Source organism: Sinocyclocheilus rhinocerous, unplaced genomic scaffold, assembly GCF_001515625.1.
Source record: "Sinocyclocheilus rhinocerous isolate Xijiao unplaced genomic scaffold, SAMN03320098_v1.1 scaffold1561, whole genome shotgun sequence".
NCBI classification, from domain to species: Eukaryota; Metazoa; Chordata; class Actinopteri; order Cypriniformes; family Cyprinidae; genus Sinocyclocheilus; species Sinocyclocheilus rhinocerous.
Window position 1 is genome coordinate 209,776 of NW_015652263.1, and position 10,607 is coordinate 220,382.

General features: G+C 36.4%; 1 long non-coding RNA gene across 2 annotated transcripts; it reads right to left on the minus strand.

The window, feature by feature from the left end:
- Nucleotides 1-2,436: 2,436 nt before the first annotated feature.
- LOC107714159 (uncharacterized) lies at nt 2,437-8,265 on the minus strand. Of its 2 annotated transcripts, XR_001636959.1 has the most exons (4): nt 8,037-8,265; nt 7,737-7,837; nt 7,048-7,204; nt 2,437-2,949 (listed from the first exon to the last, which is right to left on the minus strand). It is a non-coding gene; the product is annotated as an uncharacterized LOC107714159 (long non-coding RNA). The 2 variants fall into 2 exon arrangements; XR_001636958.1 differs by lacking the exon at nt 8,037-8,265 and having other exon boundaries at nt 7,737-7,844.
- Nucleotides 8,266-10,607: the final 2,342 nt, after the last annotated feature.

Sequence of the window (10,607 nt, forward strand, 5' to 3'; positions counted from 1 at the left end):
TAACACTCCAAAGAGAAAGGAAAACTTGAAAATCGCATCATATGACCCCTTTAAGTTGTGTAAACTGGGGCAGCTGTCTGATTTCTGAGTGGCTTTTCAAATATACATTTCATTTTTCCTCACAAACAGGTGCTTTTTAATGGCTTAGCTTAAATTTTTGCCTCAGTATTTCAGGGATGCCTGCAAATCCATTCTTTAATCTTCTAAAGGATGCAGTTATTTTACAAATCCAGGGCTTTTTTAAATACTCAATCAATGTAGTAAAAAGGCAAGTGTGTGCTAATCTGCAATGCAAGTGTTCTAGATAAAAGGCAGTTCTAGCACATTATTCTTAGACACATTTTGAAGGACTTCTTCATTATGATATGCATAAACAACTCAACAGCTTGAGAGAGGCTGAGTGAATACTTCAGTTTTGAAAGCACTTTATTACTTAAAGTTGCAGCGTGTAATTTCTGAGCCACCAAATGAAAATTATGTTTGCAAATAGGTTTCCTGAACAGTCCTGAAATCTCTCCTTATCCCTGTCTGGGATATGAGACAGCGTTTTTAATATTAATATTGAATAGAATTAAAAATGCCTTTTAAATTCCAGTTCAATTCCTGCATTTGAATTGAGGTAGGCATGACACAGAATTGTAATTAAAATGTATGGAAGTAGAATTCAAATGAATTGAAAATCAAATAATTCATAACTAGAAAGTTTTTCAAAATTGGATGGATGGATGGATGGAATTCTAGATAAAACTATCTATCGTTTTATCCATCATTTTATCCATCCATCAATCCACCCATCATTTGATGATCCATGTATCGTTTTATCTGTGTATTGTTCTATTTATCATTCTATATCATGATAAGAATGATAAATAGAATGATACACAGACAGAACGATACATGAATCGTCGAATGATGGATGGATGGATAAAATGACGGATAAAATGCTTGACAGAATGATACAGTTAGAACGGTACATAGATAGAACGATGGATGGATGGATAAAACGACAAATAGAATGATACAGAATGATAGATAGAATGATACACAGATAGAACAATGGATGGATGGATGGACCAGCATTTTTATTTCTAGTCAAAACTCTTAGATCATGTTAAATGCTATCGTAATGCAGCGCATATGGGAAAGGTTTTAAATCCTGCTTATTATGTTGTGTGCATTTGTGCTGTGTAATTACAGTGTTTGCTGTCATGAGCAGGACTAAAGTGATCGGTTTCTCCACCGGAGTCATTTTTAAAAGCATTCACTGAGGCCATCCAAATCGAGTGCTGCAGGCTAGGGCTTTCATCATCTATCAAATGCTTCAAAATGCTTTTAATTCAGCCAGCATCAGAGCTTCATTACCATTGAAAAGCATCCATCTCTGTTTGCTACACGTTATATAGCAATGGCTGCAGTTGCAGAAAAACAGACTGGTATCATTTCTGTCATTTCATTCCTGATCACTGCCTCATAATACACTCACTACTGCAGCATAGTAAAGCAGCATGGCTGAAATTGCTTTAGTGCTCACTAGAAAACAACAAATTGCACACAGCGTACTTGCAAGGGCATGTGACTGATTACATTAACTGACATTAATCTTCTGAAAAGAAATCTACTCCCCTAGACATAAAATATGAAAGTAGATTCTTGTTCAGGCTTGTGGTTGATATTCAGTATTATTTTGTGTAATGAATGTTCCACTCAAGTGCAATATAAGTTTTCAGTGCACACAAATTGTCAGGGATGCATCAATACGAAAATTCTGGACAATACCAATAAGCTAATAACTATTTTCATATTATGGTAGATAACTGATTAATAATTGATATTAAAAATCCATTTTGCCTAAAAAAATTTAAAATACAAACTACAAGTGCATTTAGGCACCAGAACATAATGTATTCTATATAAAATGGACATTCCGTTTATGAATTCCTAAATATTACAGTCTTAATAAATTATGTTTTTTAGTTAATTAACTTTATATGAGCTTTAGATGATGGCAAAGGTAATAATATTGTGAAATATTATTTCAATTTAAAATAACAATTTTTTTATTTGAATATATTTTAACACGTCATTTATTCCTGCGATGACAAAGTTGAATTTTCTTTACTCCAGTCTTCAGTGTCACATGATCCTTCAGAAACCCTTCCAATATGCTGATTTGGTCCTCAAGAAACATTTCTTATTAAAACAGTTATGATACTTAATATTTTTGTAGAAACCATGACACATTTCTTTTTCAGTATTTGAAAAATAAATCTTTTGTAATATCAAAAATGACATTTCTGTCACTTTTGATCAATTTAATATGCCTTTACTGAATAAAAATAAATAAATAAATAAAAAAAAACTTACTGGCAATGTATCCAGTATAAAAAAAATTCAAATTCAAATTGGACAACAACCAATATGAAACTAATACACTGTGCATCGCTAATTCTATCTACATCACATGACAACTAAAAGAGAAAGCAGGCTGTGCTTTTCACAAACTCCAGAAAGTTCAGTCCTTGACAACATGGACATGGTTTCACACTGTGCCTAAAACCCCAAAATAAAACATCATCCTGACACATCTTATCAGTTTGAGGATATCTTCCAGCCTGACCGCAACTGGGAGCCCGGTCTCGGCTCTCTTGGAGACAACAGTAAATGACACAGTAAATGAGTTTGGATGACACTGAGTGACAGTGTCATCTCCTGAGAAGTGCTCTGTGGTTTCTCCACTACAGACCTGTAAATACATTCCGTACCTTCTCCTCCTCCTTTCTGTCAGATAGGCGAGACACCTGTTATGGAGAGGTCATTAATGACCCAACTGCCGGCCCCCAGCTCCCTCTTCAATTGTCACTCCGAATCCAATTTCGCCAATATTCACTGGAAGCTGGGCAAACACTGATGGATCCCCTGTCCATCAAAAGCACCTGGTGTTTGTTGACTCTGTAACATAACAACACGAGAGCAGATTCTATTTACATCATCGTCAGAGGGCGTACATACTGTATATGCACATTTGATTATATTTGGTCTTATATTTGGTCCTCCCATGGGTGACATCTTCTTGATTTAGAATATAAAAAACAAAAACATGCCTGTGGATGAAACGGTGACTATTATTGTCAGCTCTGAACTCTCACTGCACTGCTGTTAATTTTAGCATGACAATATAGGAAGATGCATATAAAATGGATGTTAGATTAGCTTATATAAAGAACAAATGTAAAGCTGTCACATGATCAGCAAACTAGCACATAGTGTCATGTAGTATTGATCTAGCTCAGGGGTGGCGAACGTCGGTCCTGGAGAGCCGCAGCCCTGCAGAGTTTTGCTTCAACCCTAATCAAACACACCTGGACAAGCTAATCAAGGTCTGAAGGGTTACTAGGAAGTTACAGGCAGGTGAGTTTTAATTAGGGTTGGAGCTGAACTCTGCAGGGCTGCGGCTCTCCAGGACCGGAGTTCGCCACCCCTGATCTAGCTTATTGTGGATCTGTGGATTCTGTCAATATTCACAAGCAATGCATACAAAAATAGCCTGTAAAACCATAAGCTTTCTTTCTGACATCAAATATACAATCTGTACATATCTGTAGTGTGAGAGGATTTGAAAAACAAAACAAGACAAAAAGCAATAACACACTCTCATCTCCTCAGAGAAACATGAATTATTTATACCCCCCTTGTCAACTAACTGGAAAAATGCAATAACAGCCAAAGAATAGTATTCACTTGAGGGACACAAAGTAGAGATCATGTACTTTAACTTAGTACATTAAAAACAGTTTATCTGTTTGTGATAAAGACAATTCAGTGTAATACTTCTTTAATGATTCATTGTGCTACTGTGTTATTTTGTTTCATTTTTTTTTCACACTGAGAATCAAATTTCTCTTTATCTTTCTTATACTTAAACTCTAAGACTTTCTTACACAATACTTTTTTTAAAAAGTTTGGGGTTAGTAACTTTTTTATGCTTTTGGAAGGCTGCAATTATTTGATTAAAAAAAACTATATTATTTTGAAATATTACTTCCATTTGAAATAAATACACTTTCTATTTTAATACATGTTTAATGTTAGGTATTCCTGTGATGGCAAACCTGAATTTTCAGCAGCCGTTGCTACTCTGACTTCAGTGTCACATAATCCTTCAGAAATCATTTTAATATACTGATTTGGTGGTCAAAAAACATTTCCCATTATCTATGTTGCAAACAGGTGTGTTGCTTAATATTATTTGTGGAAACCATGATACATGTTTACATTCTTTAATAGAAAGTTCAGTAAAACAGCTTTTTTTTTAATATTTTTTTATTTTAGTCTTTACTGTCACCTTTGATCAATTTAATGAGTCCTTGCTGAATAAAAGTATTAAAGGGGTCATATGAGGTTGCTAAAAAGAACATTATATTGTGTATTTGGTGTAATGAAATGTGTTTATGCGGTTTAAGGTTCAAAAAACACATTTTCCACATACTCAACCCTCTACATTGCGAGTAAATCACTCGCATATGCGACTAAATCTTCACTCTGGTAATGCGCAAACGACAATCTCATTGGCTGGTGCTCACCTATTATCGTCCCTGTTTAGATTTCAGCAAATCAGTTCGAGCGAACGCACACAACCTGATTAATATTCATGAATCCAGAAGCTCGTTAATCCTTGGTGCGCTTTATATTGTTCTTATTAGTAGAATTCGTATAATAATAATACTAATAATATCTTATCAGTATTATTGTTTTATTTTTTTTATTTTTTTTTACAGGAACACTGAATGACCAAAAAAAAGCACCAGTCCTAAGTTCATGGTTATATATACAGTGGGTACGGAAAGTATTCAGACCCCCTTAAATTTTTCAACAAATTTAGGTATCACAACATTATAATACATTAAAAAAAGTTTTATTTTTATTTATTTTTAGATTAGCTAGTGATTACATTTAATAGTGTTATTAAATGAATAAGATTTTTAAAGATTACATTTGATGTCATCTAACGCTCACTTAAAAGTACACTTAAAATCTAAATGTAAAAATAGGGAAGTGAGCATGTGCAATTAAACATGCAGCATCAACCATACATGTTAATTAAAAAATAAATAAAATCCAAAATCAGCCAAAAAGCAATAAAGAGAAAAATCTAACAAGAACATTCAAGGACTAACAAGATTTTGCAGCAGCTTTTCAAACAAGATCTATCAAAGGTGCAGGGGCTGGATCTTTGAGATAAGGACCTCAGGAAAAAAAAAGAAAAGGAAGGCTTTGAAACTTCAAACATCAAACACAGCAAAACCTATACAATACATCTAAAGAGGTGGTATACATGCACTGTAAAGGCATGAAGTGTCACCTGAGAAAAAGCCACAATAGCAGAGAATTATTTATAAAGCACACTTCTGAATTGGATATGCCTGAATAACTAGAAGAATGAATGGTGAAAGCCATTTACTCTTCACCGTTTACATCTTAAGCAAAGAGGCTGGGGTGCAGAGGCCGTAGCTCTTGGTCAGATGCACAGAGATTTGTCAGAGATAGACAGTGAGAAAGGCAAAAGGGGAAAAGCATCTAATAACGCATGGGTGACAGCAGGAGAGAGGAGAGAACAGTTGAAATTGCATCTCCAAATCATCAAGGCTCTGTCGATTTACACTTTAAAATGAGTAGCTGTAAATGACATGGACTTAAAGATGGATGAAAGCAAATGAAGAAAACCAAAGAGCAGCAAAAGGAGGCACGAGTGGCTATTTTCCTCCTGTTCCTCCTGATTCGCTTTGATTTTGATAAACAAGCCCCACCAATCTGTATAGCTGGAACAATACAGCATGTGCACTTTTGCTGTAGGGCTCTCTATTTGTAGCTGTAGTTTGATCATATCTGCAGGAAAGCAGAACACCACGAGGTCTTTAAGGTGGAATTTGGAAGGGGTTTGACAGCATTGTGCCACCATGTAACCCTGAATCTTATTATAACATGGTTCAGCCTTGCAAGGACATGGAGGTGTCAGTGTACAGGAAGCACTTGACAGTATCATGGTGTGTTTGTGTGGAGAACGCTCTGTTGAACACCACCGTGTAAACAGGCTCGAGAGATACTGCACACAGTAATATTTCCCTACAAGACATAAGGTAAAGCGAGAAGATTCATTAGAGTTAATAATAATATAACACAATATATTTTTGTTTGATCACACAGAGTGGAAGTATTTATATGAAGCTGTTTTGTTGGTTCCAGAGATCATTTTTCGGCCTTCATTAAAATGGGAAACTGTGAGCCATGAAATTACTGAACGAATTATTGTCATCTGTACAATATCAATATGCAAAACAGGACGCAGGAGATAAGTTATTATGATTATTGTGCCTTTGTTTTCAATTTTAATTGATTTTTCTCTGCGTGAGTGGGCATCATTAGTGCCAGCTTTTATTCTTAGATCTTTCTCCCACACATCATGTAGACTATGGACAGTCTCATGTTTGTGAGGAACTCAGAGATTAATTAAATTTGGACTAATTGCACAAATATTAAGCTATTTGTCAAACAGTAAAGTCAGAATCAAAATATATTTCAGTTTGTAGGCTATTGTAGCCCTATACGTGTCACACTGAGAGTGAGAGTTTACTGTGTTTCTAGTGTATAGTGTAACTGTGTTGCTAGTGTTTGATAGTGTTTTCATTCATTACTAGCACATTGCTCTAAAAGATGAGCAAACACTTCCCTCTTGTGGGCAATGGGGTAATGTTTTTCTATCTATCTGTCATCTACTCTATATCATCTATCTGTCTGTGACAGCAAAAATTCAAACCACTATAGCCTATTAAATACCTGAGGAAAGCTGTGTGTTTACATTCCCATTTCAATTGCAGTTGTTTGACGCAGGACTTCGGACATACACTACGTAGGCTGCGTGAGATCAAGGCTGCTATCTTTGCTTAATGGATAAAGTTTTGGGAATAGTAGGTCCCTTCAGTTAGGATTTCCCCCAGTTGCTGCAGAAAATAACATGGTGAAATGGTCATGCTGACATTTACTTGAACTTACCAACTTTCTCATTGGCTCTGCTCCTTGCTAGTCCAGTCAGAGAAGTACCGGTATAATAAAGATGATGTCCACTGTCTTGGACTCCAAGCACTGCTCAGTGTTCACAGGTGTCTGAGGACATCTGCCATTTCTTCAGCGATGCCACTTCTCTTGATTACTACAAAACAGAAATATTAAAAGAAATTTGCGGCACATTAAGAGAAATAATCATTTATTCATGTGCGTCGCTACATGCTGAGTGAAGAAGCATCTAAAGTGATAACTGTGATGCTGTGTTTGTGTTGTAGTCAGTTACATCTGTACATGACACGTACAGTCCGCTTGCATTTAGCAACTCAGTCATTCTTGAGAAGTGGGACAAAACAGGGTGCAAAATTGAAAAAATTGAAAAAATAAAACCTTGTACTCAGACAAATTAAACTACATTTATGTATCTTATATGTACTAAGCTACTGAGCTATGCTTTGATAGAGCTATTGCAGATGATCTCAGGCATACTGATGCATATTAATATGATTGCAGTACATTTCTCGTCTTAAAATCACTGAAACTAGCTTATTATTATTAGCGTGTTTAGTTGAAAACAACGATCTTCTCTCACGTCATTTAAGTAATATGGAACAAAAACAACGTTTGCTTATTGCAATTGCATACAAATAAGAATGTGGAAACTAACAATTCAAACAAACCTTTCTCATTGTACGTTGGAGCGTCATCATCCTCCTCTTCCTCATCTGTTTATTTGGGGATCGTAGTGTTGCTCATCAAAGTTTTCTGCAGCGTAAACACTCTAGACCCACATAACAATACTTAGATCAAAGATTAAAAAGATCTATTTTTATTTATTAACTTACGTTTTCGGGCAAAACAAGAAAGCCGCGTTCGCTGCAGTCTCGCACGTGAGGTTAACTGTTTGCAAGTTCCTTTACGAGCTTATGAGCGTCTGTGCTAGTAAAATAATACAAAATTAAATGCTCAACGATGCTTACCAGTATTGCTTTATCGAAATGACCCCATACATCCACATTTCTTGGTAAATAATGATAATCCATTGTTTTGTTTGCACCCAAACCGCACAAACATGCACTCACGTGCACAGGTACGAGACTCCGCCCACGCTGCGCGAGTTAACTATTGGAATGAATCACCTAGTGCGCAATGAAGCGCGTTTAAAATGCATACAAACAAGAGTATAAAAGAATGACCTGCTGCGTTGCATAATAGATTTGCTATTGTTATGGATATTAGAGAATGTTCTGTCCTATAAAGCACTTTTAACATTGTTTTATTATTTAAGTTTGACCGCAGATATTTTGTTTTTGACAAATTCACAACATTAAACATGTAGTTAACAATGTAAGATACTGTCAGGGTATTAAGTCAGTTTAAAACAATTTTATGATAATTATTGCTATATTATTGTAACCGTCTATGACTGAACCGAGCCGAGTCATTGCCAGAAGTGGCCTGGACTCTAAAGCCAGATCCGGGCAGGTTATGGTGAACAGGAATCGGCCCAGTGCTTTACAGCCGCATGACAAACATGCGCGAGAGCGAGCTGCGGGCCACACTCGACCCGGATAACACTCGCCGATGCCGAGTCTGAGCCGAGGGTGGGCGGCCGAGCTCTGGCCGATTACTACATGCTATCTGGATTGGTTGGCGCAGTATTTGGACGTACACTACGTAGGCTACGTGAGATCAAGGCTGCTATCTTTCCTTAATGGATAAAGTTTTGGGAAAACTTGTCAGGTATGGCGAGCCGGAAGGACCAAAAATAGGGCTACTGACTTGTCATGTGAATTCACTATACAATTGCCAGTAGCTACTGAGTTTACCACTGATAGGCCGGCGGTGCATCTGTATACACAACTCTCCTCACGCGGCGGACCACTGACTCTCCTCAGCCAGCGACTCACTTTCCTCATACTATTTAATGAAAAAATTAGCCTTATTAAATGAACTATTATTTATAAGCTTTTTTCCTTCTGGTGCCTGAAATGGAGGGATTTTGGTCAATATTTAGCTAAATGTGTTTTTGTGCTGGTACCTTGTCTGTTTTAGGCCTGTCATGGATAAATAATGATGACAATAAAACCGCCAGTAGGTGGCAGCAAGTCCATGTTTTAATTAATGATTTATTGAATCATTCAAATCAAACGATTCGTTCAAAATGGCTGATTCAATTAGAAACGAAACACCATGTTGCTATGCACTGTTGTATAAAATTAATAGCACATTTGTTCTCGCGCACATGTGCTGATATTCAGAAAGTGCATTGCTTAATGTGCAATGAATATAAAAACGTAAAAAGTCATGCATGGGTATTTTTTTTCTTTCATTGCTTGAATTATAAGGGCATTCTAACTGTATTCTAGCAGGCTTCATCGCGCAGTGAATGCTTTTGGACTCTCAATACGTGTTTTTGTTTGGGGGTTTTTTGCAAAGTCGGTGACTTGATAATGTCAGCTCTACTATCGTCTCTCAATCCGTCACACATACAGCACAATAACATATTGTCGGGGAATGTCTTTAAATTATAATCAAGGAAAAATCATACCTTTTCTGTTGTCTTCTTTTTAAAGAACTTCAAAAGTTGCGCTTGAACCATTTTGCACGAAAAATGACGGAAACTTGCTTCAGCTTGTGAGCAGTTTGTTACAGTACCGAGTTATGAATAGCCAATCGTCGCTATTTAGTTTGTGAATTATCATAGCCTAAGTAGAGAATTTTAGCATTTCATTTGCATGATAAGTTTTACATAATACACATTATTAATCTAAAGGGGATGTAGGGGGGATGGTGGTTTTACCAAGGGGATGTTTTTTGTCTTTTTTTTTTCAACCAGGGGGGATGTGATCCCCCCGCATCCCCCTCAATTCGAGCCCTGATTTTATATATTGCATTCAATTTAATTTAATTAAACCTCATCCGTCCCTCGGGTAAGTGATTTTTAAAGAATTTTTAAAAATCGTGTGTTGATGTCACGTGTTAGTTCCTGTTTGCCCCTATTTGGTTCAGTTCCTGTCCTCATTTAGTTAATAATCGTTTATTCTGTTCACCTGTCTTGACTGATTTCTCCACCTGTTTCAGTTTTGCCTAATCACGTTCCATGTGTTTATATACCCTGTGTTTTCCTCAGTTCCTTTGTCTTGCTTTGAAGTTACATTGTGGTGTAGTACTCCTATGTTCTTCTGTTTAACTCTTGGTTTGATAATTAAAGACTCACTTCTGGATTACCCTGGCACCATGTGCTTCATCCCCACCGCATCGTGACAGTTGATCGTTATGGTAGCCTACAAGAATTTGTTACTGTTGTCACATTTAAACCGGGAATACACACACCCACACAAATTGAGTGGATTCAAAGAGTTTATGTCGGTGAATTAAAAAAAAGTAACAAACGTGTCCCTCGCGGGTCATTTTGACCCACATAGGAATGAATGGAATTTATGAGAAAACTGCATTTTTTTATTACATTTGATTTTTTTTTATATACAAAATCTGAGACAATCCAGTAAAGATTTATACCCAAACGAAGGGCTGAGACTACAGAATAT